This window comes from Mustela nigripes, chromosome 13 (assembly GCF_022355385.1).
Source record: "Mustela nigripes isolate SB6536 chromosome 13, MUSNIG.SB6536, whole genome shotgun sequence".
In the NCBI taxonomy this organism is placed as follows: Eukaryota; Metazoa; Chordata; class Mammalia; order Carnivora; family Mustelidae; genus Mustela; species Mustela nigripes.
The window spans coordinates 82,558,224-82,582,124 of record NC_081569.1 but is presented as its reverse complement, the minus strand read 5'-3'; the positions used below and the strand labels follow the sequence as shown (position 1 = coordinate 82,582,124).

The 23,901-nt window shown below is 41.4% G+C and overlaps 1 long non-coding RNA gene across 2 annotated transcripts in view; it reads right to left on the bottom strand.

Annotated features, from left to right (window-relative positions):
* The window catches only part of LOC131998784 (uncharacterized), a 32,894-nt gene extending 10,059 nt beyond the window's left edge, over positions 1–22,835 (bottom strand). Inside the window, exons 1-4 of one of the 2 annotated variants that reach the window (XR_009398860.1) lie at positions 22,775–22,835; positions 22,288–22,342; positions 4,057–4,244; positions 152–235 (exon numbers count right to left, since the gene is read on the bottom strand). This is a non-coding gene — a long non-coding RNA (uncharacterized LOC131998784). The remainder of the gene's footprint in view (positions 1–151; positions 236–4,056; positions 4,245–22,287; positions 22,343–22,774) is intronic. The other variant, XR_009398861.1, reaches the window with a different exon arrangement.
* Between the last annotated feature and the right edge of the window lie 1,066 nt (positions 22,836–23,901).

Here is a 23,901-nt window from a genome sequence, read left to right as displayed (position 1 = left end):
TGACATTGTTTAGAAAAATGTAGTAACAAAATTATCAAGAAGATAGGTAAACAATGAGAATCAAATAAAAATCACCAATATTCCCAGTTCCCAGAGAGAACCGCTGGTAGCATAAATTATTTTCTCTTGGTTTTGGTCTGTGAATACTGACCTGAAATAGTGCAGTAAGTCATGTTGAAATCTTTTTCACAATGTGTTATGAACATTAAATATTCTTCTGCTTCTGCACAGTGTTCTGTAACATAAATGTTTTATAAAGAATTTAAACAATTCTCTGTTGTTGGACATCTAGGCTGTCTCCCAAGTTTTTGACAATATGTGTAGCTCTCTAATGAGTATCCTTATGGCTATATTTTAAGCACCTCTATGATGCTTTCTTAGATGAACTTCTAGATATCTAGTTGCTAAATCAAAAAGAGTGCTCATTCTTTTAAGGTTTTAAAGCACACACACGCACATGCACTCCTTCAGAAAGGCTGAATCAATTTATGCTAGCAGTGTATATCACTGTACTTATTTTTATATATATTCCCCAGCACTCCATATTATTTTCAATATTTTTCCAATTTGACAAGTGAAAAATGGTGTCTCGTGCTTGCAATTTCCACTCCTTAGATTCTTAATGTCCTGAAGCATCCTTTCACATGATTATCGGCCATTTACAAGTATTTATGTCCTTTGAATATTTTTCTTAGGCACTGTGTATCTTTCTGTCAATTTCTAAGGTTTTTAAAAGCTAATAAGGTTATTAATTCTTTGTCATCCTTTTGATTTGAGTTTAAAAACAAACAAACAAACAAACTTCTTAAATGAAAGTGATGCAGATTTTTCCTTAGAAAGAAAAGCAGCTGAAATTGGTGACACAAAGTCTGCTCCTGACTGTTTTCACCTGGTGTGCGCATGGGTTTGTGAACTTGGTGTATGCCTCAGTTGCTTTCTGGCAGAAACTCCCAAATCAAGAGTCAGAAAACATCATCTTTACGAATAGTTGTGGTTTCATTTTGAGATAAATAATTACTGAAGTTAAATAAGGGGAAATTACAAATACTTTTAAGCATTTGCCAATTTTGTATTTATATCATCCATTTCCAAAGACTTCCAATTCCAAATATTTTTAAAGGAAAATTTATGTTTTCTTCTGCTTCACCGACTTCATGTGTGGGGTTGTTGTTTTCTCTATTTTAGCAGTAATCTAAATCAGGACAAACACAGGCCAGAACTCCAAGGCAGATGACAGGGACTTCTAAGACTGGATGGTCTGCTGGGCTGGGTACTTAAACAGAAGTTGATGTTGGATGAGACCACATCCTTCCTCCTTGTCCCTTCCCTTGCCTTGCTGCCCTCTCCCTCTGTCTCTCTTTCTCTCTTTCCCCCTCCTTCTCTTTAATTGGCTACAGGACATTGGGTAACACTCCCCTTTGCTTCTAGGCAAAAGGAAATAATAGTCCTCTTCCTGCCTGAGACAAGAGGTTGGGGGAGGTGGTTGAGCGGCCAGTGAGATCTCTTAAACATTCAAAGGATGATTTTTTTCCTGCTACTTAAACATGTAACTGTGCTCAGGTGTGCACACACTCAGATGCACGTGTGTATTAGCTGGCGCACTTGTGTTGCTCAATCACTCAGTTGTAGATTTTCTTTTTCAGTTTGTCTTTCAGGATGATAAAGTGTACATGTAGTATTTAAATCTCTAAGAAGATTGCTATTTTTTAATGACTGGCTCTAACTCCTTTTATTAACTAATGGAGATCGTGTTGACTACATCTTAACCAAGGAGGTGTGGTGTGAGGGTAATTAAATGGGTCCGTTAAGTTGCCCCTTGTCTGGGGAAGGACTGCCATCTTTTTTTTTTTTTTTTTTAAGATTTTTTTATTTATTTGTTTGACAGATAGAGATCACAGGTAGGCAGAGGGATAGAGAGAGAGAGAGAAGAGGAAGCAGGTTCCCTGCTGAGCAGAGAGCCTGATGTGGGGCTCGATCCCAGAACCCTGGGACCATGACCTGAGCCGAAGGCAGAGGCTTTAACCCACTGAGCCACCCAGGTGCCCCAAGGACTGCCATCTTTAAACAGAGCAAGGGCATGGCTTGTCTCCAGATTGTGGGGTAAGTGAGGATAATACTTTTAGTGATGAAGTTGGCATTTCCCATCTGTGGTACTTCAAACATAGTCCTCCTTCTCTGTACTAATCACAAATGCAAAAACTCTGCTGATACTTTGACCATCTGGCTTTCCCATCATACCCTGTTTCCATACCTGGAGATTCAGAGCAGACCTTTGATTGATGTTTTTCAAAATACTCTCATAAGATTCAAGGACAGACGGAAAACATTCTTCCAAAATTGCAAATGGTAGAATGAGCATTCATGACTTTTTTTTACTGCTTTAGCATTGTTAATGATCTTAGCTTCTGGATTTTTCAAAAATGCATTTTTTTTTTTAAAGCAAAACATTGCATTCTTACTCGTTGCTTATTTTTGACAGTGTCAGAGCTAAGATTTAAGCAGTGGATAATAGTCCCAAGTTCAATGTGAAGTTCAGTGAGTTCTATATTCTACTTTAATTAAAATATTTACATGTTCATGGTCTACTTTCTCTTCGGGAGCCAGATACCACTTTAATTTGGTCAGCTAGCTGGTTCTGCTAATTGAATAGTCATGTAAAATACCACTTTGAATCTGTTCCAGGGTATGGCATTATTCTGAATTATTACTAAATTTAGCCATTTCCACAGACCTATCCGTCTCTATCTGCCTTGGTACCAAGCCTGGCTTGGGTTTCAAGGGCTGCTTTAGAAAAATGCAGTAAGAGGGCACCTGGGTGGCTCAGTGGGTTAAAGCCTCTGCCTTTGGCTCAGGTCATGATCTCGGGGTCCTGGGATCGAGCCCCGCATCGGGCTCTCTGCTCAGCGGGGAGCCTGCTTCCCCCTTTCTCTCTGCCTGCCTCTCTGCCTACTTGGGATCTCTCTCTCTGTGTCAAATAAGTAAATAAAATCTTTAAAAAAAAAAGAAAGAAAGAAAAATGCAGTAGGCCCCCAATTTCATTTTCTCTCCTTAGCCACTCCTCAAGCAGCAATTTGCCTTATTTTTGCTGTTTCCTAAGTTTTAAGAAGAGTGACAGACAAGGTATTGAGCTGTGGTTTCTCTCTAGATTCTGTCAGTTTCCTCAAACACAGTCATCTCCTCTCTTAGCCCCTGGTGTGCTGCTGGGGATTACTGGGCCCCACTGGCCAGCTGCTGCCTCACCCCTGCAGAGCTATTTGCTTTTAGGGAGCTAGGAGCTAATTCCCCTAAGTGTTACATACTTGGAGACTCTTTAGCATGAACAACGGTGAAGAAACAGGAACTCTCATCCCTTTCCTGGCATCAGAAAAAAGGACCTGGGTGTTTTAATATCCCATTTTTTCCTTCCCCTTTTAGTTCAGATGAGGGAACAGGTGCGGTCTTGTGGCAGAAGGAAGATGACCCTGGCTAGGATTGTTTTGTCTGTTAGCTCTGCCTTGGTGAGGGAAAACCTTTTAAATAATTACTCATAGTTTGAAAGGTCCAGGGCATGGGGAGACAATTAAATACAATATTTGGACCATCCACTCTGAACTATGTAGTATTATTGATAAATGTGATAAAAGAAACTTTCATCAAGTCCAGAATGGGGCGTTTGAAACACACCGCTCCTCACGGGTGGGTGTACTTCCTTCTTTCTTTGTAAAGCTTCACTGTAAGTAGCCCCGTGTGAAACTGGAACTCCATGTGGGGAAAGAGGACGGGTGGAGGAACCGTCATGTTATTAAGTTATTGCAAATGTAGTGACTGGTGATTTCACACGTACGCATTCCACATTTTACAGGAAGCACACACATATAAGAAACCATGCCCTGCTGGCCCCTTACCACCAGATTTTCCATTGCCTGCCTCTAAAATCTAATGCTTGCTTATTTGATCATGCCTGTTGCTCTTCTATAGTGCAGAAGGAATGTGGTCATGTGAATTTCAAGGGTAAGAAAGCAATCTATGTGTATCAAGCAAATCTAAAGGACAAAAGAAATTTTTTCAGTCACTCACAGCGTAGTATGTCCTTCCTTCTCTTCACAATGCTTCCTTTGAGATGGCTTTTTTTGGTTGTTGTTGCTTTTTTTTTTTAATGAAACCAAAATAATCTTGCCAGTAGGGTCATGGAAATTTTTACCAACTCCATTTGTTCATAGTTGCCCATCCCTTCTCATTTCTTTTCCTTCTTTATAGACAAAAAACTTAAAAAAAAAAAACCCAAGTTATTTGACTTCTTTTTCATTATAAAAAGTAATTTCTAAATAAAAGCTTGTAAAAATTTAAACAATATAAAGGCATACAAATTTTAAAACACACTGCCCCCCAGTCCCCTTTCTTCCAGCCATATTTACTTTTTTCTTTTTAAGAGTTTATTTATTTACTTGACAGCACAAGTAGGCAGAGAGGCAGGCAGAAGCAGCCTCCCCGATAAGCAGAGATGTGGGGCTCAATCCCAGGACCTTGAGATCATGACCTGGGCTGAAGGTAGAGGCTTAACACACTGAGCCACCCAGGCGCCCCCAGCTGCATTTACTTTTTAATCTGTTGGTAGAACTAGAGTCAGTTAGAGTTTCTTTCCCTTCTTTCCCCCTTTCCTTTCCTTTCCTTTCCTTTCCTTTCCTTTATTTTCTTCTCTCTCTCTCTCTTTTAAGATTTGTTTATTTATTTGAGAGAGATAATCCTCAAGCAGATGCCCTGCTGATGTGGAGCCCAGTGTAGGGCTTGCACCCTGGATCCTGAGATCATGACTTGAGCCAAAACCAAGAGTTGGACATTTAATGACTGAGCCAGCCAGGTGCCCCTCAGGTAGATTTTCTATGAATTCTTATCAAGTATAGTAAATACACATGGAGAACTGAATACCAACTCTTCTTTCTCAATACACATGTTTTCAGAAGGGGAGAGAAGGTTGAACTAGACTGAAAAGAGATGGGAAGGAAGATGCAGCTGCTCTCACCTCCCTTAGAGATCAGCTTCTTGAAGGTGGGATTTATCTATTAACTGTCTTTATAAATTTATCAGGTTAGGAAAATGTCTATCACAGGGTCGGGAGATTGAGTCCTGCATCAGCTCCTTGCTGGGCATGCAACTGCTTAAGATTCTCTTTCTCCCTTTCCGTCCACACCTCCTCAACCCCTGGACTTGCACAAACTTTCTCTCTTGAAAAAAAAAAAAAAAAAAAAAAAAGGATTGAAAAGCAGGAACTAACTGGCTAAGGTTAGGTAGAGTTCTCGGAAATAATGTCAGTCTATCAGAGGCTTCCTTGCTTGTATTTTTATGTCTACCTTGGGTTTTTAATCTATAAGCAGCCAGCATGTGCTACTTTGAGGTTTAGTACCATGGGTAGTTGCTGCTAAATTAAACTAAAATTAAAGATAAAAGCCTATTTGGAATAAATCCATACTTAGAAGAGGAAACTCTGAATCATTTCTATCATTTATTCACTGGGGGATTTGTACTTCAAAGATCACTAAGATTCATAGGCTCACCACCTCCTTTTGGGAAAAAAGAGGCCAGATAGAATTCTCTAGACTTAGTGCCATCTCTTCCACCACCATGGCCGCAATAGGAGTCAACATCTGACTGAAAGGATAGCCTGCTTTAGGCTCTCCTGGCCCCCTTGAGGTAGCCAAGAGTGGCCCTGGATTGTTATTGTCTGAACCAATCACAGGGATGTCAGAAAGATCCAGAAAGAGAGAAAATCAGACTCCTTTACAAACAAGGTAGTCCAGTGCCAATGCCGAAAACAAGGGATGTGGAAAGAGAAGGCAGTAAGCCAAAACTATGAGGCAAGAGATGACTTCAGTAATGGAGGCGATGAAAGAAGATATAGAAAACCATCAGTAGAACAAGCCTGTAGAGAAAAGAATAGGATGCTGGAGATGCTTCTGGAGCGGCAGGATGCTGGAGAAACTTGTTTTATTCCCAACAACATTCTAGTTCTTCATGTGGCCTGCCATGTAGCTCTGGAAACCACTCACTTTGTTTCCTCAGCCCTCCCAAGTATCCCTACAATGGGAACTCTTACCTGAGGTGAATGAGTAGTCTCCATATTTTGCAACTTGAAAAATCCCCATTTGTAAGAAGAGCAGGTTGTTTAGAGAGAGATACTATAGGATGACACACAGATGGCCTGGGAAGAGCTTTACATGGTGGCAAATGCTTTTCTAGGGTCACCACAATTCAAGGTCTCGTTTTCTCTGCTGTAGACTTTGAAATTTGATTTCATCCATGTAGACAGTGTGGGCTTACACCAAGTAGGAGATTTCTAAATCATCCACTGTATGAATGGCAGTGTGAGGTAGAGCTTTCCAGAGTTAGGGATCCCCCTGTTACAATTTTTGGCACTATTGAACATCTTTTCTTTATCAAGACTCTCTTTGGGCTCTTCACCCTTTTTTCCTGAGCATTACTTCTTTTCCTCCTTCAGTTTCATAAATACATATGTTCCTTATGGTTTGTCTTTCATCTCTTTTTGTCTCCTTGCCTTCCATGGAAATGCCCTCCCTGCCATGGTTGTCCTCTATCCCCTGACCACTTTACTATCTTCCCAGATTTCCAAATCTCATCTGCACCTGCAACTCTCACTAGTATCTCATTTTCACTGAGTTCAAATGGAAATTATTCTCTTTTCCTCCAAAGTTCTTCCTCCTATGTTCTTTCCCCTTCTCTAACACAGGAACAGTGAACCGAACTCAAAGTTCAGAATCCTTTTGACTTCCTTTTTTTCTCCTTGTGACCAACAGTGATCATTGCAAAGTCCTAGCAATTCTACTGGGTCATGCCAGTGTCATCCAATCCCCTCTATATTCATTATCTGATGCTGCTTCATGAAGCAGGTTGGGGTATAGACGTTTAAACAAGACATATTTATTGGTTCACACAGTTCCTGGGGTTAAGAATCTGACAGTGGCTTAGCTTAGTTGGTCTCATGAGGTTTTAGGCAAGCTCTTGCTGGGGCTATAGTCATCTCAAAGCTTGATGAGGGCTGGAGAATCTGCTTCAGAGATCGTCCATGTGTTGTTAGCAGGTCTCTGGTCCTTGTTGGCTATTGGCCAGAGACTTGAGCTCTTTCCAGGTGGATCACTCCATAGCTCTGATTACCACAGATGGCTGGCTTCTCCTTACATGTAGAGAGAGGAGGGAGTGAGAAAGGGAGAAGGATGAGGGAGGGAAGACTCAAGATGGAAGCCGCAGCCTTTTTATAACCCAATCTCGAAAATCATACATCATCGGGTCTGCAATATTCTATCTGTTAGAAGCAAATTTTTAAGTACAGCCCACACACAGCATGAGGAAATTAAGGGAGAAAAGTCAAAGAATTCATGGACATTTTTATTTTTCAAACCACGACCCCTCTTCTTTGTTTCTACTTCCATGGTCCTAAGTCAGGCTTTTATCACTACTCACCAGTATTTGTTCTTAAGATAAAGGCCAAGATACTTCATCTGGGCTACTGGGTCCACATCTCTGTTCCTGTGCCTCCACTTGACTGCATTCTATTTATCAGTCAGTTGACTTTTTTCTCTTTCTGGTTCTTTCTCTCCCTCTCTCCCATATTTAAACTTCCCAAGAGAGAGGCTTTCATTGATTCCGGCAGTCAAGAGCTGGTGTCACTCCAGGTCACCTCATAGGGGACTGGAGAGCTTTAGGGAGTCTGCCCTTTGGTCAGGTGTACGCTCCTGGCCCCATCAGCTGTGACCAGGATAGTGGATGACTTAACCCTGCCTCATGCCCCCCTATCTCAAGCCACATCCCCCCACCTCCGGTTATGCTCCACTGGCCTTTTTCGAAGGTTACAAGGGCCATTTTCCCTCCTGCCACAGAGCCCGTGCTTGGCCTGCCCCTCTGCCTGGCCAGCTCTTCTTTCCGGTCCCTGCTTGGCGTACTCCTGGCATCTTTACATTCCAGCACATGTTACCTCTTCAGGTAAGAGTTCTGAATCCCTTCATCTCCATTAGGTTCCTCATGAGCTCTCCCAACACCCCGTACTTTTCCTTCACAATTTTTGCTTGTGTGGTTGTTTAACAGTTCATTCCTCCATTAGACTGTAGCCTCCAGGTGGGCGGGGACTCTTTTGCTCATAATGTCTGACACTGGCAGTGAACACGGTATCTATTTATTATAATAAGTCTCCAGGATCCTCTGTCATACGCACGGTGACATAATTACTCTTTTTCCTGCATTCATGTTTCTCCCTTGCTCACACATTTTCAGTGGTTCTTGAGTGCCATCACTCTTTTTTCTGGCATTCAAGGCCCTTCGTAATGGGTGCCAGCTCTCTTTTCTGGTTTTGTTTCTCAGCATTCCTTTGAACAGACCCAGTAATTCCAACTGAATTGAATCACTTGCTGTTTCTGAAGCACACTTAATGCTTTACTTTTTGTATCTTTGCTCCTGTTGTTCTCTAATCCTGGAATGTACTCTCACTGAGATGATACAAGAATCTTGCAGGTTGCTTGTTTATATATATACCTCCTGAAAATTTGGCTGAATTTAATTTTTATCATAGATATGACATTTCTCTCTTAATACTATGAGAAAATAAGAACAGTTTCTTTCTCAAACACAACACCTTTTTTATATTTACAAATGAATAGTAATCTCTTTATATCAATTAATATTTAATCCACATTATATTTCTTCAGTGTCCTTCAAGTGTTTAATTATAGTTGACTTAGTCAAAATAAGAGTCAGACCAGGTCCACACATTGCATTTGGGGTTTATGGTCTTGATTGACTGTTGATCGCTTGTAGCTTGGGCCCTGTGTCATTGAGCTTGGCCTCGGCCATGTAGGTCTGATAGTTCCAGGGCACAACCAGCTTGAAAACCCCAAGAAGGTCACAGGTTCAGAATTTTGAATGCTCTGGGAGCAAGCTAAGATGACCCAACTACTTCTTCCTAAACCCTTCCAGGTATAAAATCTGGCCTGATCTTCTGCTCCCTGCCCCCTGTTGGCCATGCTCCAGCCACATTGATCTGCTGTCCCTTGTCACTCACTGTGCCCAGGTCCTTCATACACCAAGGCCCTCCTCTTTGCTTCTGTGGCTGCCTAGATTGATTCTCCAGCTCCCACTTCCCTGCCCTCCTTCTGTTCTCCTGCCAGCCCTCCTTTGCACACACATTATTTGCCTAATGAATTCCCATTCTTCCTTCAAGAATAAAGCACAAATGTTACTTCCTCAGAGAAGCTCTTATATGTTTGTTTTTTGTGCTTCCCCCAGCTCCATGCCCAGAGTAGGCCGAAACCCCTGTTAAATTTTCTCATTGGACTATACTTTTCTTCTAGAGCACCTATCCAGTTGCAATTAAATAATTATTTATGGAATTACCTTTTGAATGTATCTTTTTCCAGCTAAGACTTATAGCTCCATTAGGGAAAGAGCCATATTCATAGTGCCCATAGTTTTATCCCAGAATTTTTCAGAGGGCCTCACAAATACAGACGATCAGTAGAATATTAATGAGTGGTTCGATGGATGGATGGGTAGAGGTAGATATGAAACCAGTCAAGTTTCTGTGGAGCTTTGAACAGTGGATTGACTGGGCCATTTGGATACTGTAGGGCCTCCTTTGAGTCTGGGTGGGCAGATTCAGCAAAGGGTCAGAGATAGACTGCTTTTGGCTAAGAGAAGGTGAAAGGAAAGACATTTGTTCCGTAGTATCTACCTGACCAAAGGATGTCATTACTTTTTTTGCATTTCCTCCTGAGATATGAGAAATTTCTCACACCCATTCATCCTTGAAGACAAATCACAAGGCAATTTGAACGTCCCTAAAATTTCTTGGATTCAAAAATTTTTTCTTTTTAAGTGAGCATGTCAGAAATTGATGTCAAAGAAAGACAAGAGCCTCAGATACCACACACTTCCCTGAGAATTACTAGACTCAACACAACAAAAAAGTCTGTTACAAAGCAATGTTCCTCTTCCGGAGAATTTCACTAAATAATTTCCTACAGAGATCTCAGCAGTTCCTTTCATAATGTTCTGAGCAAATGTGTTGGAGCCACTTAAGCACAGCGCTTTCCTCTGGATGGCAGAGCCCACAGACACTATTTACATGCACCAGTGCCATTTAGATCTTAACTATAAATTACGACATAAAGGTTAATAGAACTGAGCCAAGCTTTAAGAAGGGCCTTCTGCACAAAATTGCTTCATATATTGGTGGATAATAATAGAAATAAACACTGAAAAGAACAAGAGGTGTGGTGGGGATGAAAGAGCGAAGTTCTTTGAATATTACTGGAAATCCCTATCAGGGGATCCACAGGGCAGAGATGTTAATTTCTAGGGAACTTTTTTATTCCAACAGCAGAAAATTCGTTTTCTGGTCATTTGTTTTCTATGGCCCTTTTGGCCTTCAGTTGGTAAAACAGTCCATTTAAAATGCCTCCTGAATGGGCTCCAAGATTTTCCTTTGGGGCTGATAAGGTCTATCTCCTGAAAGAGCAACAGCTAGCAATGTTGGTCAGGGAGGTCTTCCACTTCCCCAACCTTATAAGTGGCCAGTGATGTCTTTAAGCAGGGGAAAAAAGGCCCACCTGCCTTCTATGATAGGAAAGTGGTAGTCACATGGTGTTCCTTCAGCCCCCGTGCATGTTGGTTATATTTCTTATCTGCTTTTGAACAGTTGGCAGGAACCTAAAACATTTCTAAGTCCATCACTCTCTAAAATGAAGCATGACAGCTACATGCCTGGCTTTGAAATGAGTTACAACTGATTTCATAGTCCCTCTGACAATTTACACGGGAAAGCAAACGGATGAGGTTAGGAGCTTCAGTTCTCTTTTTTTTGAGTCTGTCAGAGTCCAGATCAGAAAGTATCCACCATGCCCAGTTACCAGATCTTACCGGTCTAAAGACCCAAGTGAATGCACAGGTTCTTAGCAGATTACCGCCACACCATGTCAACCCAGGACACGGAAAGAGTGAGGGATGCTCTGCATCTCATCCCCTAACTGCAGTTGCAGTGACACTTCCCTTGAGCCCTCCCCTCAGCGACCCAGGGTCAGGCCTCAGGGGCTGCACCAGGTTCAGACTGATCCCATGCACCCCATCCATGCAAATGGGGACCTCTGGTCTGGAGGACACAAGCAGCTGCAAGGCCTGGTGGAAGTGTCCCTACATCCGCCATTGTATTAGCTCCCTGTGGAGGGGGGCTGGCCTACTGTCAGCAAGAAGGCACTCCAGTAGGAAGCAGAGGATAGAGCTTAGAGGGGGAGGAGAATTCCTGTGGGAGGGGAGTACTCAGGGATCTATGAGGCAAGAGAACAGTGGTGTGACTGATGCCACCACGCCCAATGAGCACAGAGGCTCTCAGAGGCTCAAGATGGCAGGTTTCACTTTCCTCCCTCAAAGAGCACATAAGGACCTTTCCAGCTTGCTGTGTTTATTTTTAATTTTTATTTTTAAGATTTTATTTATTTATTTATTTGACAGAGAGAGTGCACACAGGCAGCAGGGAGCAGCAGAGGGAGAGGGAGAAGCAGGCTGCCCACTGAGTAAGGAGCCCAGCGGCAGGGCTCTGGACTCTAGGACTCTTGGATTATGACCTGAGCCAAAGGCAGATACTTAACCATGTGAGCCGCCCAGGCGCTCCCCTGTTTGCTGAAACACATGCATATTATAGTGTGGAGAGGGAGGAACAGGTAATTCAGCTTCCTAACTCTCCAAGGAAGCCCTGCACCAGGGATCGGAAACAGAAATTGCCATATTGTCTCCGTTCTAAGTCGCTGGAAGCTGGGATTGTCTTTGGAGAGAATTTTGTAAGCCAGGCTGGGGCAAAGCAAGTTTTCTATACAACAGAATTTCAATTTGCACCACACACATCTTGTTTTCCCTGACCTCGTTTTGGATCTGGCATCCCTGCATTTATCCAGTAAATTTAAAGCTTTTTCTATTTTCAGCCTCTAAGAATAAAAGGGTCTCACTCTGCATAAAGCAGTGGTTTCCTTTTCTCTCTTTCTCTGTCTCTCTGTCCTCCCAGCCAGCCCATCATCCTATCCTTATCTGTCTGTCCATCTGTTTGTCCATCCCTCCATCTATCCTAACACTACTTTTTTCAATCTTCTGGAAGGTACTTCCAGGTTCTTGTAAATTGGGATTTAGTAAACAAATTCACACTCACTTTATGATTTTGTAGTTTTAACATATATCCATTCTCAGCTTTTGTTTTTATGTTCATCCTATAATCTATGTAAAGAGCAATCTGAAATCCCACACACTCACAATCACTCTTCCTGATAACTTCAGTCAGCGTTGTTGTCTCCCCCTCTTCCTAATTTATTTTCTGATAATACTTAGAGTATTTATTTATTTATTACATATTGTATTAGTTTTCTAGCTGCTGTAACAAATTATCATAAACTTAGTGGTTGAAAACAACACACTTTTATTATGTTGCAGTTCTGTAGGCTAGAACTCCAACAGAGGTCTCATTGGAGCTAAAATCAAGATGTCTGTGGAATTTGTTCCTTCTGGAAGCTCTAGGGGAGAATCTGCTTCTTTACTTTTTCCAGCTTCTAGAGGCTGCCTGTATTCTTTGGCTCGTGGCTTCATTCCTTCATTTCAAAGACGGCAACATAACATCTCTTGTGAGCCTGCTGCTGTCATCGCAGCTCTTTCTCCAACACTCTCTGCCTCCCTCTTCTCTTTTGAGTACGCTTGTGTTTACAGCCAACCCACCTTAAGAATAATCTCCCTATTTCAGGGATGGCCGATTAGCAATTTAATTACATTTGCGACTTTAATTCCCCTTTGCCATGTAGCCTGACATATAGTCACAGTTCCTGGAAATAGGATGTGGATGTTTTTGGGGTCATTGCCCATTATTCTGCCTCCCATATCTTGGTACCCCTTTATAAGGTTTTTCCCATTTTGATGTATGGAGATTTTCATCTAAGTAGACTGCAAACTTCTTGAAGGCAAATCTAAGACAAAATATTTTGATTTTCTCTATTTCTGGTCTTCCCCATTAACATTTTCAAAAATGCCAGAATTTGATAGGATCTTGGTAAAGACTTACTAGCAGCTCCAATGGCTTTGATGACTATAGTCATCCTTCCTCCATTTGATTCTGTCTTTCCTGGAAGTTTGTATGTACAGAATATTCAAGTGCTGATGCATGCCTTTATCAATGTGTTGGCTAATTTTTACCAGAAGGCATTATTAGGAATAGTTAGTAGTTAACCTCTTCACAAATCTATTTTGGTGTTACAGCGTAAAAAAAATATCAGATTAGAAATTGTAGGTATGCAAAATGAGAAGAGGATAGGAGAAGCAGATGACAAGTACAGAGGTACCTTTATGATTTCCCCACCAGACCCCCCGAGGAGACAGATTGTCTCTTTCATGTGGCAGCAGATGGCATACTACCGACTCAGTGGCATTCTGACAGCCCTTCCTTGTTGGAAAGTCCCAGAACCTCCTATGGTAGGAAACAGCCACAATATTTCTAGCAGATTCCAAAGAGAATCCTGCCTCTGGCTTGGACTTGACCAAGGGTGTCACATTCTACCTCTAAGACCAAAGAATTTTTTTCAACAAGGAACTCCAAGATGAAGAGCATCTTAGTCTTGCTAATCTGTGTTCTCTTTAAGTTTTGGCCCAGTTAAAATATGTTTAACAACAGGCACCTCAATTATTAATCCATTTGGCTAAAACTAGCTATTTGTCAGATACTGGGTTGGCCCAATAGTCAAAAAACATTTCTCTAATAAACATTTTTTATAGGGTTTACTATGTGTTAAGTATTTTTCTAAGTGACTACACCATACTATTTGGTGAGTCCTTGTATTAATCATGCCCGGTAGGGAAACAGGGTCAGAGTGAAGAAATGATTTGGTTAGGGGCGCCTGGGTGGCTCAGTGGGTTAAAGCCTCTGCTTTCAGCTCAGGTCATGATCCCAGGGTCCTGCAATTGAGCCCCACATCGGGCTCTCTGCTCTGCAGGGAGCCTGCTTCCCCCTCTCCCCCTGCCTGCCTCTGTTGTCTACTTGTAATCTCTGTCAAATACATAAATAAAATCTTAAAAAAGTAAATAAATAAATGACTTGGTTAGGTGGTAGGTCCAGGGTTCAATCCTCCTTCTGGAGCTACTGCTCTTGAACTCTTCATCATGCTGCCTCCCTTTAGCCAGTCCCTGCTTACAAAGAGATTATGTGATAGAGAAGGTTATAGGATAGGTTACTATAGAGAAGACAAAGAATATTTAAGAAACAAGTACAAACTGAACTACTCCTTGTTTTGTACACTGCTGTATCCCCAGCACCTAAAACTAGGGACTGAATGAATATTCGTGGAATGTTGGTGAAAAGCTTTGTGATAAATACTATGAAGCAAACACATTGGATGCGATGACTGTCTCTCGTGGGAACTGATTTGCTTTATACGGGGTCGCGAGGGAGAGCCTCTCTGAGGAGGTAACGTTTGAGCAGAGACTTGAAAATGAATAAGAAAGGGAGCCATGGAAAGAACATGGGAGAGCTTGCAGGCAGAGGACCAGCATGGTCAGAGGCCTAAGGTGGGCAAGAGCCAGAGATTTGAGAATGGCAGGAACCAGATTGTGGGGAGCCTGGTGTGGAAGGAAGTGCGGTGAGGGTGAGCAGGAGCTGGACAGTGTGTGTGCGGCCTTAGGTCCCTGTAATTCCTTGTGGCAGGACACTGTGTCAGTGCCATGGAGGGACTCAAAAGGAGGTAAGCAAGAAAAAAAGAAGAAAAAAGAAAAGATGTATTTCAGCTACTATCCCCCATTCTTGGGTGAATATCTTCTTTTGAGGTGTTTTGCTTCTTTCCCTCTTTCCTTTTTGGCAACTGAAACATCACTCTTGCATCCTTTTCTGATCTTTAGAAGGCTTTGACTCAAATCAGGGACTGGCTTCTCACGTGTGCACTTTGAAACATTGGAACATCTGCTTTGTTATTGGATTAGACTGATCCGCGCGATGAAGCTCTTTGCTCCACAGTGGTTTTAATTGGGTCCGGCTAGGTCCCAAAGTCCTAGAGACAATATTTTACATTTACAGTGTTTTCCACAAGGTCCAAATTTGATTTGCTGGCTTGTTTTACCCCCTGGCCTTTGTTTTAAAGTCTTGACTCTCCACAGAACATCGTATTGGAAGACCACACACCCTACTTCTGTAGCAGTGTCTTGGTTATGAAACTATATCCAGGAAATACTACAGCAGGCCTCATATCAGCCAGAAAAATTTAGGAAGCTGAAAGGAACTTGAAAAAATATATATATATATTTTTTCCAAAATGGCATTATGGAAGTTTTGGAAAAAATATATAAATATCAATGTAAATATACATACATACCCATTTATGGTGTATGATGCAATGTTTTAATATATTCAGAGTCGTTGTCATTAGCACAATTAATTTAAGAAAATTTCATAACCCCAAAAAGAAACCCTGTGCCCCCTATCATTCACTGTTGTGTCCCCTTCCACAGCCTCCCAGTCCTAGGCAACCATTACTCTACTTTGCATTTCTATGCCTATTCTGAACATGTCATATAAATGGAATCATGCAATGTGTGGTCTTTTGGGATTGGCTGCTTTCACTTAGTCTTGTCTCTCCAAGGTTCCTCTAATATTATGGTACCTGTCAATACTGCAATCCTCTTTGTTGCTGAATGATATCCCTTTCAATGACTACTACATTTTTGTTTATTTATCAGTTGATGGGTATTTAAATGATTTCTGCTTTTTAGCTTTACGAGTCATGTAGCTATGGATGCTCGAATAGGAGTTGTTACGTGGATGTAGTTTTCATTTCTCTTGGATTAACACCTGGGAGGAGGATTGTTGGGTCTTGTGATGACTCCCCATTGAACATTTGAGGAACGGTCAAACTATTTTTCAGAGGGGTCACACTATTTTGCTTTCCCTCCAGTGCTGTATGAAACTTCTATTTCCCCATCTCCTCACCAACATTTTTTTTTTAAGATTTTATTTATTGATTACAGAGAGAGACACAGCAAGAGAGGGAGCACAAGCAGAGGGAGTGGGAGAGGGAGAAGCAGGCTTCCCTGCTTGATCTCAGGACCTTGGGATGACGACCTGGGCTGAAGGCAGACGCTTAATGACTGAGGCACCAAGGCGGCCCTCCCCACCAACATTTCTTATGGTGTCTTTTTGGTTACAGTCATCCTAGTGGGTACAGAGCGGTAGCTCATTGTAGTATTAATGGGCTTTTACAATTATCTTTTCTCCTTTTCCTTTTTAGACATGCTCCAATCTCCAAAATGATGTTTTCTGAATCACTGTGGTAGGAGCCGTCATACTATGACATAATTGTATTGTGAAAGTGTGGAAATAATAGATGAACAATGAACCCGATGTAGAACCAGAGGTTTTTAAAGTAGGTATTTGCAATCCTCGCTGGAGTTTAAGATATTCATTAAAGATTCTAATATTATAGACGATGCTATGGCCCTATTGCATTAGGGCATTTACAACAAAAGACTTCATTTATCTACTAAACATGATCTGAGTAGTACAGAAACATTCTCTAAGTCTTATCCATCAAGTTTACAATGGTCTAAGTCAGTATTATTTCTTTTTTGGAAAAGACTATCAGAAGGGAATAGAGTTGCCCAGTACTATATGGTGGATGAGTGGTGAGGACGGATCTCCTAATCCTTAATGTTAATATAGAAAGCAATATATCCCCAGAATGAGAAGGGATCTTGGGAGTCCTATATCTTATCATTCAGTATAAGAATTCACATAGTAAAGTACATGATTGAATACTTCCAGGGGCGTGGAAGTTCTTCACCATATGAAGCAGCCCATTCTGTTGGCAGTTCTGATACTTCTTTCTTTCTTTTTTTTTTTTTTTTAAAGATTTTATTTATTTATTTGAAAGACAGGATCCCAAGTAGGCAGATAGGCAGGCAGAGAGAGAGGAGGAAGCAGGCTCCCTGCTGAGCAGAGAGCCCGTTGCGGGGTTTGATCCCAGGATGCTGAGATCATGACCTGAGCCGAAGGCAGAGGCTTCAACCCACTGAGCCACCCAGGCACCCCTCTTTCTTCTTCTTCTTTTTTTTTTTTTTTAAAGATTTTATTTATTTATTTGACAGATCACAAGTAGGCAGAGAGGCAGGCAGGGGTGGAGGGGGAAGCAGGCTCCCTGCTGAGCAGAGAACCTAATGCAGGGCTCCATCCCAGGACCCTGGGATCATGACCTGAGCGGAAGGCAGAGGCTTTAACCCACTGAGCCACCCAGGCAGCCCCTGATACTTTTCTTATACTGAGTCACCTTCTATTCCCAAGTCCCTTCTACCCCCTGCTACTCATTCTGTCCTTTAGAACCATGAAGAATAAAAGTACTTAATAGATGTTCAATAAACATTTGTTGATGGATTGAAATTATTCTCTAATTCTTTACAGTAAATGTTCATGTATTGTTTTTAAATTAAAAATAAAAATGAAGAGAGAGAACCACTAATCTTTCTCCTCTACACACACACACACACGTGCACGCACACTCACAACTCCCCCTCCATCTCACCATGCTTGATTTTTGTTTCCTCTTTCTCTCTAGTCTATATTTTTACTGGTTTTCATATGAATACAGATGTGATATTTTTATTGTAGAAAATTTTTAAACATCAAAGAAGAAACATTTTATTTTTAAGCAAACTTATTTTATACTCTTCACTTTGTCACTTCCTTTGTCTTCTAAACATGAGATCCTTAATGGCTGTGTAGTGTCCCATCATGCAGACATGCCATAACATATTTAAATATTTTCCTTTTGACACACATTTAAGTACTTTCAAATTTATAAAGAGAGTGACGTCCTCTCTTTCAGTCTTCTTCTTGCCAAAAGAACTGTACCCGTTACCTTAAAACCTTCTTATATGCCCTTTTCCCCCTCTGGCTTATTTTAGCATTTGACATGCTCTAATTTGCCAATCTCTCTCTTCCAAAGTAGTTTGCAGAACTGAGCACCTGATCCAGACAGAGGACAATGAATGTAGAGTTTGGGCGAACTGCTACCATGTTTCTGAACATTGCTCCATTATCCATGCAGACTGAAATGGCAACTGTTTTTCTTCTTTCTTTTTATTGGGCTTCTTGGAGCACAGATCTGCCCAGCCTCACACAGCTGAACTGCTGCTCTTTATTTCCAGCATCTCGGGCTATTCCTCTGTGGCCATGTGAATTCTCAGGTCTCTCCATTTCTGCTGCAATGTGGGCCATGTGTCCCCATGCGGTGGCTGGCCACTTTACTCGGTTGGGTGGATCTTCTTTAACACCAACAATTTGCATCAACTTAAAAATACTCTAGATTTAAGTCTAAGTGATTAAATGCAAACAGCTTTTCTTACTTGAAAAGACTTTACTTCCAAATGGATAAAAGTAGGGAAGCTAAGTGATATATGAGGTTTCATAACTCATTTGTCTTCCTCCTGTTTTGCAATGCGGGAGCTAATACTGGAGATTAAATAATGGACTTCGTTGACTTCAGTGCACCTGCTGCCGAATGTGTAAATTCATCCCTGCTCATACAGTCAGACATGACTCGCTAAGCAGCTTCCAAAGTAAAAGTAGTGACATGAATAATTCTGCCTGGAAATAAGGTCAACCCTGTTCTCCTGAGATCTGCACTGTGAGCAAGGAGCAAAGAGCTACATAAACCTTGTACCTCGAAGAACTCGGAAGATCAGTCCTCCTCCCTTCCCCCAGTGCCTAAACACCAAGAAATGAAATACGGGACAAGAGATTTTTAAAATCTCGGTTTTGTGGAAAGAAAGAGCATAATATATTAAGTAAGAGACGGTTGCCATGTAAAACTATTCTTGAAAAAACTAGGAAGTCTATAAATGCATAAAATAAGGATACATACAAAAGAAAGGGTTAGTAGTGATTTTTTAAAAAATTAATGATAGGAGAAGAGTTTTTTAAAATCTAGACTTAAAACAGTTTTCTATAATGACTATATATTACATTCTAATTTGAACAAAATTAATTAGTGGATTTATTCCTTGAACTTTGATTAAATTAAAAGGCACAGATCTTTTTTTTTTTTTTCCTTCCTTGTGATAAATTATTTGAATACAAGGAAATCTGAGGGGGAGGCTGGACAAAATTACTTCAAAGTTTGTTGCAGCCCTTAAGGCTTTATGAAATCACCGTTAAATTCAGTTAGCAAAATAGATGGCAAGCCATGACACAGCACAAATCATTATTTTGTAGATTTCCAGCTGTGAATAACAGAAACCACTCAAACTAACTGAAGTGAAAAAAAAGCAACATTTTTTTTTTTTTATAAGGACACAGACAGGGCTGATAGATGGTTGCACTTATATGAGGATGCTGGTTATTTATATTTTAAGATGTTCTGTTCATGGGATACCTGGGTAGCTCAGTCGATCAAGCATCTGCCTTCAGTTCAGGTCATGATCCTAAGGTCCTGGGATCAAGCCCCGCATTAGGTCTCCCGGTCAGCAGGGAGTCCACTTCTCCCTCTCCCTCCGCACCTCTCCTCCTCCCTCCATGCCCCGCTTGTGTGTTCTCTCTCTCTCTCTCTCAAATAAATAAATAAAATCTATTTTTTTTTTTTTTTAAACAGGGGGAGGTTCTTCCTTCCTTTAAAAAAAAAAAAAAAAAAAAAAAAAAAAAGCTCTGTTCCTGTTGCTCTGAGACCCACAAAGGCCTCCTCATTCCTCAGTCAGCCCAACCTATCTTCTGGGGATTTCTTGGGATTCTGTGTGCCATCACAGAAGGGGTAATGTGTAAAAGGGCAGCAGACTTCCAGGACCGTGTAGCAGCCATCTGACCCTGACCTGTTTTTTTTTGTTTTTTGTTTTTCTTTTTCTTGTGCCACTGTTAAGTATTTTGAAAGTCTCTGCCTAGGATACATGGAGCTCAAGGACAGAGATTTAACTGGGCCTCAGGAAGGCACTAAAACCAGGCTCCTAGAAGCTGTCCAGCCTCTCCTACTGTTCTTTTCTCTGTGCATCTGTTCCATCCTCTCCTCCCGTCTTCTCTGCCTTTGTGTTCATGGGATGGATATTATGACCTTTACCAGTTCTCAGAATTTTCATTTGATACATCTGTCTGCTTAGAGACTGATCTTTCTCCCTTTTCCCCTCCTTTCCTTCTGATTTCAAACATCCAGAGAAGAAAATGGATGGCCAGTCTTCAATCATGTGCTCACTCCTGTGCCAAACATTTATGACCCTATGGGGAGAGGGGAAAATATTGGCCACCATGGCTTTTCCCATTATAACCACCTAGATGGGGCTTACTTCCAGATAAAATGGGGAGAATTTTCTAGAAGTCAAAGAGTGAGGCATAAAACACAAGATCCTTGGCACATGGCTCTTTCTCAACCTTCCCTTAATTGGGACTTCTTTTTCCAACAATCTCATCTCTCCATAAAAGGGCCTCTAAATAACTTCATATCAATGCTTATAATGTTATATATATAAAAGTACCTAAATCAAACTTTTAAACTTTTGTTCTACACACATTTTTAACAAACTTGCTTACTAGTCTTTATGTCCAAGGCAAACTGGAAGTAGAAATTAAGAAGAGGCAGTAAAGGGGTACCTCGGTGGCTCAGTCTGTTGAGTGACTGGGCATCAGTCTCTTGATTTCAGCTCCGGTCATTATCTTAGGGTTGTGGGATCACCCTTCATGGGCTCTGTGTTGGGCCCTGGCATCAGGCTCTGCGCTCAGTGGAGAGTGTGCTTGTCTCTCTCCCTCTGCTCCTCCCCCTGCTTGCTCACTCGCTTGCTATCTCTCAAATACATAAATAAATAAAACCTTAAAAAAAAAAAAAGAAGGGGCAGTAGGAAAGTAGGCAGGGTTGCCAGGTTGCCAGAATGGAATGTGTGTGTGTGTGTGTGTGTGTGTGTGTGTGTGTGTACGTGCGCACACTCACACGTGCCTATGCATGTGTCTATGTGTGTATACACATAGATTTATTCAGGAATAATTATTTGGGAATGCAAAAGGTAAAAATATATCTGGAGCCCTTTTCCCATAAAAATTATTATAAATTTAAATAACCTAAGAAGTCAGCACTGCAAAGAAGTTAGTATATAATTGTTGATAATTCATTTTAATAATTAGAACCCTCCATTTTGAAAGGCTAAATTATGTTTGATATACATTTAAGAAGGTAGAGAAAATTTTGATGCATTGATAAAGAGAATAATTCTCAATGTAGGAGTGGGGGTCCTTGATATCTAAAGACATGAGTTTCATGTAGCTAGAAAATTACTTTTCAGCAATTCTCCATGAGTACAGAATGCTGGGCAGTTGTTGCCATCATTCAAGCAGCTAAAAGGCTAACTATATTTTTCACTTGAATATTTGGGCAGTGGGGTATCATGGACAGGTCTTTACCAATTCTTTTACCAGAAAATGGGACTGATCATTACTACTCAATTGTTAGGGTAGAAAAGCTTATAGATTTGAAAATCTTTTGAGATCTTTGGAGATGTCAAGAATGTTATTAAGTAGAAATTACATAAAAATCTATTTTGGATTTTTTAAAAAGATTTTATTTGACACAGAAAGAGAGAAAGCACAAGTAGGGGGAGTGGCAGGCAAAGGGAGAAGGAGAAGCAGGCTCCCCACTGAGCAGGGCGCCCACTGTGGTACTCGATCTCAGGATCCTGGGATCATGACCTGAGTCAAGCGCAGATGCTTAACAACTGAGCCATCCAGGGGTCCCAGCCTCTCCACCTTCTTAAAAGCCAACAATGGCGTGTCCTTCTCATATCCTTTCACTCTGACTCTCACTCTCCTGGTCTCTCTCTTTCACTTAGGACACTGGGCCCAACCAGACAGTCTGTGATAATCTCATCTCAGAATCTTTAATCACATCTGCAGAGTCCCTTTTCCATAAACATGTTCACAGGTTCTGAGAATTAGGATGCAGACTTCTTTGTGTGAGCAGGACTCTGCCTACCACGGTGTACCAACTGAATTCATCGTATTCCTCCCTGATAAGTCTGCGCTTCCTCCCATCGTTTCTTCCTTGGTGACTTAAACCGCAGTCCATCAATTACCATACCGGAAGCCTGGATGTCATCCTAGGATTCGCCCTCTTACTCATGCCCCACATCCAATCAATTCTTCTTCCTGAAAAGCGGTGTAAGTCTACTGACTTCTACCTGCACTGTCACTACCCTAGGCCAGACCCTCATCATCATCCCTTACCTGTCCCCCTCCCAGTCTCTCTGTCACCGGAAGTGATAGATCTCAAAACATACCGGACTCAGGTTTGTGAGCAGAAGCTCTACATCTTCTTCAGCACCATCTGTGCACCTGGGGAGAAGATGCGCTCATAGTAAAAGGCTGAAGGCTCACATTTGGATAGCACGTCACAGACCACTTTCACATTCTGACCACAGTCAATCAGTTCTGCAGCCGTGAGAGTCAGGTACTCCTTTCCTTGTTAGTGCTATTAAATGACTTAGACTCAGTTTCGAGACAAAGTTTCATTACTTTCTCAAATCAGCCTCCTACAGGGTCATTTCAAATTCCACACGTTCGAAGACACTTCCTCCTCTGGCTTCCCTCCTTCTGTCATTGAAATCCTCACCCCAGACTTCACCCACCCTCAAATGTACCCTTGACTGACTCCATCCTTATCCCATATCTAGCCAGACGCTGAGACTGGTTGGAATTTCTTTTGAATTATCTCTTGCCTCTGCTCCCATGGTCTCCACTATAGTCAGAATGCCTTGTTTTCCTTACCGCTAAGCCGATTCAGCAGCCTTGTTCCTAGTCTTCCTTCATCCTCTGTCTCACTGCCAGAAATAGAATCTGAAAACACTATTTTATAACATCGCTCCCTAGGTCAAAATCCTTCCGCAGTGCGTGGTTTTCTATTACACAAAGCACAAGCCTCTCAGTGTAGTTTTAAAGCCCCGCTGAACTTGGACCCCTACCCCTACCCATCACATTTACATGGTTGCCCCAGTATTCCAAACCCCTCTTGGAGACAGGCTGACCACCTCATTGACCCCAGTGGTTTTTCTCTCCATGCATTTGCCTTCCTCAGCGCCTCAGAATGCCTGCTCTTCTCCCTCTGCCTTTCCAAACCTTGTTCTCCTTTAATATTGGACTCAGTTCACCTCGTCTCTGAAGCCTTTATTCATTAACCAGTCCTCTGGGATCATGCCCGCCATAACTTAGTGCCGTTACGGCTCGGTAATCAAATGCCTCATGTTGTACTTGTTGTCTCGTTGCAACCAACTTCAGAGCCAGGCCTGTTTTCTGTTTTCTTTTTACCATAAGTAATTTTTTTTTTTTTTTTTTTTTTTTTTTTACAGATTCCCTTAATTACTCCTGAATCGGAGATTTATGTCTGGTTTACTAGTTCAATTTCTCTTAGTATTTCAAACCATTAAGATATTGAAGTCTACTTGACAGTTCAAGGATTTACGTTGATTGACGAATAACTAATAATAGTTGAAAACCCCAACTGAACCATCTCCAGTTTTATCCCACATCTAGTTTCTGAAGCAGGATAGAATATGACTGACAAATAAAAGCTAAACACAACCATCATGACAGTGAATTCATAGACATTCACAGTGAGGTCTTCCTTGTACGTCAAGTGCTACATGAGACTATAAATTTGGAGGAGACTGAAGCAATTGGAAACTGGAAATAGGAAGAGAATCTGGCCCACTCCCCCCAGTCACAAGGTATTTAGCAAGTTTAGGAAGGGTAGCGTACAGAACATAGTCTAATGATCAGATCGACATAGGCATACAACAGAGGCATACGAGAATGGTGTTAGAGTAAGATCTTCTGATCAAGAAAGTGAGTGGTTAATTTACAAACTGAATTGTTGCTCTGAAGGCTGTCATAACCCT